We start from the raw sequence: 8,786 nt of genomic DNA, 5'->3' as shown, positions 1-8,786 counted from the left end.
TCATTTCAGTACAACTCAGAGAAGTTATTGGCTTTAAGAGTCTCTCAACAAGGCTCAAAAAATGTTTGGAACCTGTATATCAGTCTATATAAATGTAAGAGCACTTACATTTATAATATCCCATTTAATTTCCAAAGAGAAATGGACTTGATAGAGTTTGTGGTTGATTTAGAAGTAAACTGACCAAGGACATGTAATAAAGATGGGGTGACCAAGAAAATACCCCATTCCAAAACTTAAGCATCAAAAGTCATTATTTATTCCTGATACATAAGGGAAACCAGGCAATATGTACATTTATAAAAAATTGAATAAGAGGTTCTCCAGAGAAGGCACAATCTCTTGATAATATTCTCCTCTATGAAGTTAGCTGGCATACTCTCAAAGGATACACGGAATACTTACGGACATTCTCAATTATTCAAATCTTCAACTTTTAACATAAAGCTCCAATTAATAGTGGATAAACTATCTGGAGACACTTTTACACCATGGATGCAAATAAACCTCTCTTAAGGAGCACAATAAAGAAAAAAAGACAGTTTACTTATTCATTTCTTTTTGGTTGTTGTTGATTTTGACAAATTGGGTTCTGTAGGCTTTTCCAGTAACTTCCTAACTGGCCCTAGTTCTTCCATAACTAATCTGTCTTGACCAAGATCCCAAAGTCTGAATTCTTTAGACTTCATTGAAATGATGCAAAATGTTAAAATACTAGAAGCAACAAAGACAGTAAATCTATTTAAGTTGTGCAGTATTTTAAAATTTTGTAAGGATTCTACAGAGTTTACAAAATTGAATTACGGGGAAAACATATTTTTTACTTGTCTTTGATGCATTTAGAGGACTGCTGAACCACTCACACAAACTTGCTACACTTTCACATTGATACTGTCCTTTCTGAAATAACTTTAAATTTAAGGGCTCAAGCAATTACACACGTGCGCGCACACAGATGCACACACGTACATGGATATACACTGACAGGACTGATAATGTGTTAAAACTCAATATTGTAGTCTTTTCCATACATATTCCCTTACAGCTCACTCAAGCGCATCCAATCTCTTGACAGAGAAATCAACGGTTTCAAATGTATTTCATAAGAAATGCATGCAACAAGAAAATACGGAAGTTAATATTTGAGGTTTTATTCTGCACAGACTGTTTTGAATCCTGTCTTTATCAATAAAAGTCTGGAAAATAGATATATTTGTTCAAACTAAACCAAATGGAAGAACATAAAAACTAACCATAAAATCATTACGTATTTCCTAGTGGCTATTGTGTATATTTTAAAGATAATTAGGAACAAATGCCCTGGCTTACTCTTATATTTCAATTTTACAATTGTACACATTAAATTTAAATCAACAATTTATTTCCCATTTAATCCAAATAAAAAAACTAATCTCCTAAATATTAATGGTTAATGCATTTAATAGATCCATTTGACCATATTTTAGGTAGAGAATGTAGGTCACATGCTGAAGAATACATGTAAAATGTGAAGAGAATGCCTTCTGTTGTCATTTTTTGTAATTTTGCTGTGAAACCATTTCTTGTGCCTCCGATAAAAATTTGGTTTCAAGGAGCACGCTTGAATCTTCTTTATCTTTTTTCGGGAAAACGATTTGAAAATGGTGTAGACGCCTCTGAGGGAAAATGATGGCTACATGAAACAATACTCAAATGTGTGTCCTTTCATACCCATGGAACTTTTAGTTCCATGATACCTGCACCCCATTTTGGTGCAGGTTTACTCACTTGCTTATTATTAAATTAAGTTGTATGTTTAATACTCGGTTTGCATCCTGACTTTGTCCTGTGAGCTTTCATTTGCGGAAGGGATTCTTTAACTCACATTTCCCTGTAGTATCTTCTTGGTAGCCTCTGATGAAGCTGGACATTCAGATTTCCTTAGGTTGTGTTCTCAATGCAAGTATCTGTTATCTCATTCCTCCTTTACCAAACAGGGAATTTCAGGTAAATGAGAGATTGATGTAATTGTTTAGAAAAATTAGCTTCATTTGCTTGGTGTGTATTAGGAGTGGGATAAAAGAATCTTTCAAATGTAAGTGATAATATGGTTCATGATTTTAGCCAATATATTTTCCCATACAGGTATACATACCCTAGGGCCCTTTAATTTTCCCAATATTGTTAACAGACTCTTCAATCATCTTAGAATTGTTTCTTATAATGGGATCTTCCATTTTGTTAGACAAAATCATCCATCTATGTAAAAGAACAAACCAATAAATGGAGCAAAATGATTGCTTTCTTAAACAACAAATCAAAAAGTAAAGCAATAAAATCCCTATTTTAAAGGCTGTAAGTGAAGTACAAACTGACTAAAAATCAAATCAAATCTAAGACAAAAAATAATGGAAAGAATTATTAGGCCAATGGTCTCCATAATGAGGGAATTTTCCATATACCTCTTCACTTCAAACTGGACCCTTCTTTTCAGAACAGAATTCCTGTTGTGCATTAATAATGCTTATGGATGCTCAAATAATTTAAATGTACTAAGATGTCCACTTTCACCATCTCTTTCAACTTGACAAATAGTTTATGAAAACCTGTGTTTAAGATGGAAATATATATATATAGAGAGAGATTTATAAAAATAAATAAGTCAAATAAACAACTAGTCCTTATTTTCTCATTGGCAACTTCTACTGAATGAGTTCCCATATTTAAACAAACAAACAAAAAAAATGGAAGAAAATAAACCAAATACAAAGTCAAATGTGAACATATTTTGAAAATTGAAATCTGTAACAGATATAAGGAGCTGCAGTTTTCTTGGATTAAAAAAAAACTGAGTAGCTGAAATATATGCATAAAGTTTGAGAAATGGTATATTCTTTTGTTTAAAAAGAAAGCTTTTCTAGTAGATGCCATCCATTCTAGTTAAAAATATGATTTTACTACTTTATCAACTTGTACATTTGATCAGTGATATAATTTCCCCCATTTGCAAAGTATCTTTATATGTAGTACATTTTATGGCTACACAAATCCATTATATGGACGAAACACATTCTTATTTTCAAAGAACTCCTTAAAAATGTATTAAATAATATATTATCCAATTGATTTTTTAAATATATATAGTACCTTTGACTTGGTGTCAAAGTTTGAATGTCAAATGTACACATATATGCATTAATATTCTCTTGGGAAAGACACAGATATTAGATTCTTGCACAGTATTAATTTTGGTTTTTGAAACAGCTACATTGATAGATTTTGATCACCAAAATCATAATATTTTATAAATATAATATAGACAGCTGGAGAAAAAGACATTAAGTCAGAGAGAAACATCTGCACAACTAACTAAATTCGTACCTCCCTGATCTGCACTCAAATAATTGAGTTTTACAAAAAGGAGATAATGATTTTGAAATTGCCCTGAGCTTTGGAACCTAGATGGAGTGACATTAACATAAAATCAAGTCATTACAAAGAACTGAAAATGAGCCTGGCACTATGCGTTTTACATATATTAACTTACTTAGTCTTCCTGATAACCCTATGAAGTGGGTACTGTCATCATCTTAATTTCAAAGAGGAGGAAACCAAGAGGTCAAGAAACTTGCCCAAGGTTACATAGGTAACAAACTAAAAGCACCTGGGTTTCAACCTGGGGTCCCTGTAGATGACCCTCTATTTTCTAATCTTTATTCTTTTCTTTCTGGAGAAATTTCCAATAGTCATACTTCAAATGTCCCTCAAAGGGCATATTCTAAAAGCCTAAATGGAGATAACCCTGATTCTAATTCATCAAACCCATGTTAGATACAACAAAGGCCAAAAATGAAGGCAGACCATAGAACAATGAATGCACATCCATGAATCCAACACTGTGGATTAATTTGTATGAAAATCTCAAAGAACGTCACGATTTTGAAGAGAAAATAAAATGTAATAAAGTAACTTAAAATAGAAAATCTGAGTGGTGGAAATATTCATGGGAAAATGAATAAGAGGGAAAAAGCTTTCCTTCCAAGAATTACTTACAGTGCATTTCCAGGGCCAGATAGTTTTGTAAGCAGGTTCCTAAAAAAATTAAAAATGCATATATACATATGCATAGACAAATTTATATATTTATAAACATATACCTACACAAATACATACATACAATCATAACATATGAAAATAAAATTTTGGCTAAACTTAAAAATATAAAATATCGGGCGGGCCGCGGTGGCTCAGCGGGCAAAGTGCTTGCCTGCCATGCCGGAGGACCTCGGTTCGATTCCCGGCCCCAGCCCATGTAAAAAACAAGCAAACAAACAAAATACAATAAAACAAGAAAATGTTTAAAGATGTTTCCCTTTCTTCCTTCCTTCCATCCTTCCTTCCTTCTCTCTGTCTTTCCTTCCCTTCCTCCCTCTTTCTTTAAAAAAAAAAAAAAAAAAAAAAAAAATATATATAAAATATCAACAATGGTAAAATATGAATGTCTGATTCTAAGATAGGTTAGATATAAAGAATTTGACGTTAACATGTTAACATGGACTCTTCTCTCCATTTGGACCAAGATCCCAAAGATTGAGAAAAATACAGGAGGGACCATGAGCCCCACTCCCTAAGGCAAGCTTTAAAATGTCTCAGAGGAATATACTGAAGTATGTTATGTTAAAGCCTCTTATTCTTCTAAGTGTTAGCAGTCACTCAGATCCTGCCTATAAAAGTGTGAATTTTCAAGGGGAAAATAGTCCATTTTAAGTGATCCGTGAGAAATTTGTAAAGTTACATTTTTCTGATAAGGAGGGATAGTCTCTCATTTCAAGCAAAGTGAGATGGCAGGCAGAGAAATTTCAGTGTGTCCCATGGTGTCTGTCCCTTGAATTCCAGCCTGGGCAAGAGGGAAGACCCAAAGTTCTGGCTGGAGTTTATGCTGAGAGGCCTCTCAGGTGGCAGGTTGAAGAGCACATGGATTTGGGAAGGGTAAGAATGCACATCCTACCCCTGCTACCCTGGGGACCTGAGACAGAGACAACTGTCTGGAGTAGCAGTGGAGCTCCAACAGAAGGCCTGTACAGTGGTCCAGGGACTAAGGAGGGCTTATACGGGGAGGCTGGAGGAGATGAAATGGGTGCAGGACATCAGGGATGCCATGTGAGCTGCATTTACAGATTCCCAGGTAGAGGCTTTCTAAAAACTCCATAAAAGTGTTCCATAGGAGAAAGTTCTGGCGCTTATTTGTCTGCCACAGTCAAATGGTGGAAACCACACCTGCTCATATTCTTCTTATTTTCTCACCACCTGCATCTAAATATTGAGGGTTAGATTCTATTGTCACCAAGTGGGAAAGAAGGTAAAAGCAAGGGAGAGAAAAGTCAACCCATCGCACTTCCGTTGTAGTCATTCAGAACTGTTTTCCACAATTACTTGGGTCACAAAACCTTTTTATTTTCCTAAGACTATTTAATATTTCACTATAGTAAAGTTTGACAGAATTTTCTTTGGAAATCACAACTATTTATCCAGTATTGCTGACAAATACATATGTACAAAATCTAAACTTTAAAAATGGATGATGATAGTTCAATAAAAAAAGAAATCACCGTGATGGACAGTGTAAGGTTTATTTCATGAATTTAAAGACTTGTTAATATTATGTGCTTACAGATGGCAAAAATCAAAAAGATTTCATTTCTATTCATGAATAAAACATTTAGTTAATTTTGGGGAAAATAAAGCTATTTCCTTAGCAATACAAAACAAATGGTCAGCATTAGATGAGACATTTGTCTTAAAATAAAGAGGCCACTTTTTCAACTTTTGTTACTATTCACTCAGTTGGCATAATACATGAGGATCTAGCCAAAATAGCAGCATAAGAAAAGAAAATAGTTACAAATATGGAAAAATTAGAGTCACAGTGAAACCAAGAAAATTCAAAAGAATTAGCAGAATATTAGAAAAGATTTCAGAAATGAACACATAAAATAGAGTAAATGACTAGAAAATATAGCCCAAAAAGTTCAAATTTACAATTTTAATCTAAATATACATCTCCTGGAAATAAATTTAAGGTAGCTACTAACTAAAATATGAACATAATATTTTCTTAATGCAAAAACTCCATATTGTAAAATTTCAAGAATCCCCAATTTCATTCATAAGTATAACACAATCCAATAAAAGGCATACTGAAAGTATTTAAAAATTATGAATGTTTTTGCAGAGTAAATGCATGAAGATAACCAAAACCGTTGTGAAAAGTAAGACTTTATATAGAGAATAAGGTCTAGTTTAGCGTATAATCAAAGATATTATAATATTAGGATGTTTAAACTTTATTGTGTTGATGCAAGTATAGAGAGGTGAAACATGACTAACAGCTCAGAAACACACTCATAATGGGAAAATGTAACAAAAATAAGAGCATTTTAAATTAATACGTTATGTTCATGCTATTCAAAATTTTTACTGGGGTATTGGCTAATCTAAAAAAAGGAAATATAGATGCTTACCTCACAGTATTTATGACAATAAAATATTGACAGACTAAAGCATTAAATACTATTACATGCCTACTATTTGTCAGGTACTTTTCTAGAAACTGCAAGTGGAGCCGTGAACAAAATTACCTGCACACACACACATACACATACATGCACACAAAGGACAAATGGTAGCACATTTTTTGGTTTTATCTTTTATGGTTGAAACATTTCATAATAGAAATTATGTATAGAAAATACACAAAGATTTATGTACAATGAAAAAGTAAAATTAACTCAAATGGTTCAGTAAATAGTGATATTTTACATAATGAAATTCTATTAAGTCCCATAAAACGGAAATATCCTTGGATATTGGATATCGTTCATGATATAACATTGAATAAGGAGATCGAAAAAAACTGAAATATGCTTTTATAACACAAGGAATACATGTATTTATCATGTAATGTCCTTTCCATCTGTTTCCTCTACATACATGAAATGCACATGAGTAAAACCAATATTATAAAAGTCATTGAAAGATACCTGAAAATCCAGCCACAGCAAAAATGTTTAATTAAATATGATACATGAATGGAACAGAATAGCATTATTTTGCATAATATTGCATTATTAAATATGTTTTGGAAAATATGGTTTGATTTAGAAAATATTCTCATTATAAGCTACTGGAATGAAATATTTAAAAAAATTTACAATGGTTATTTCTATGTGGTGGGATGTTGAGAATTTTATATAGGTTTCAACACGTTCTATTTTTTATAATGGGTATATTTTATTTTTATATTCAGAAAACATGCTGAATATCATTTTTAATAGTCCAATTTAGGAAATTCATTTCAATATTCTTTGAAAAGTAATGATTTTTGCTTCCCAGCCTTTCGATCCTAATTAGCACACTGTTTTGTGGTGTTTCGTTGAAGGAATTTGCCGGTTAGTCTTTGGCATGCCTCTTTGGGTTGATTAAGTAGGACTTTGGTTCCGCTTCTCTGGGGCTGCCACTATTTGTCCTGAAGCAAGTAACAAGAAGTAAGACAATATTATCATACCCTCCCCCAGGCCTCCTATTTTCAGAGATTACACATATTTGCTCAATAGCCCCAAGTTGCTGGAACAGCTTCTCTCTCATTTCCCTTGCACCCAGGGGCAAATGGCAACTTCCTAGCCTGTCACTTCAAACTCAAAAAGCTGATGCTTATTTCCTCTGTTATTTAATACTTGACAGATAGTTTCCAGAATCAAACCATCCGTGAAAACTGCTGGCCTCTGGCGAGCTGAAGAGATGTGCACACTTTCAACATTCTGGGTAGCTAGGAATAGATTTGGGATGGTTAAAAACTAATTCTAAAATAACATGAGGCACTAAGCTGGTTCATTGAATTCTGTTTGCCACTGATCAAATGGCACTAATTATTATTGCTTTTTGAGGCAGAGCTAAAATGCACACATATGCCCTTTGTGGAGTTTGATTAAGAAGAGGGCAGAGTCAGGGACTCAGTCTTCAAGCATCAGATCTCATGGGACACTAGGGAAAAACCAGTGTTGCTAGCCATGGGGCTTTCTGTGTGGTGAGAATGAACACTGGTCTCTTGTGAGCCTGCTGACATCCTCCTTAAACCCCGAAGGGATCGAGCTTTCCTGTGCAGAGGGATGGGGATGGATAGAATGATGAAATACTTCTGTAGACAGCTTCCCCATGTGTATAAATGTTCACAAGTCTTCTTCCTCCCCTCTCTCCCTCCCTTCCACAGGCGTCTCTGGAGCACCTATTGGGTGTGAGGTATCAGTCTAAGAACTAGAGATGCAGTGACAAACTAAACAGACAAGTCCCTTGCTTCATGGGTCTGTGGTTCTGTGGGGGAGACAGACCATAAGCGAGTCATGGTGAAATAATAAAATTTCAGCTTATGATTGAAGAAGCAAAGTAAAGAGGGTGCACCTGGGAGGTGGGGTGGGATGGGGAGGCTATTTTAGATGAGGTAATTGGAAAAGCCTTCTCTGAAAAGATCCAATGTGTGTCAAAGCAGGGCTGAATAATGAGAAGGAGCCATCCAGATATAGGACAAGGACAACCCAGGTAGCAGGTGAGCAAGTATGAGCAGGTTGACATGCTCAAGAGAGGAGCAGGTACAGAGTGTCTGTGACAGATGAGTGGAGATGAGTCGAAGGAGATTAATTTAGGGCAGGCTGATGGAAACTAGGTCAGAGAGGGTTGTCTAAGTCATGGTATACAGGTCTGATTTTTATTTAGGTGAAATGAGAAGTCATTGAAGAGTTTAAGGAAAGATGGGA

The sequence above is a fragment of the Tamandua tetradactyla genome, chromosome 13 (genome assembly GCF_023851605.1).
Source record: "Tamandua tetradactyla isolate mTamTet1 chromosome 13, mTamTet1.pri, whole genome shotgun sequence".
NCBI lineage: Eukaryota > Metazoa > Chordata > Mammalia > Pilosa > Myrmecophagidae > Tamandua > Tamandua tetradactyla.
The sequence above is the reverse complement of the archived record's forward strand: the minus strand, read 5'-3'. Positions refer to the sequence as shown.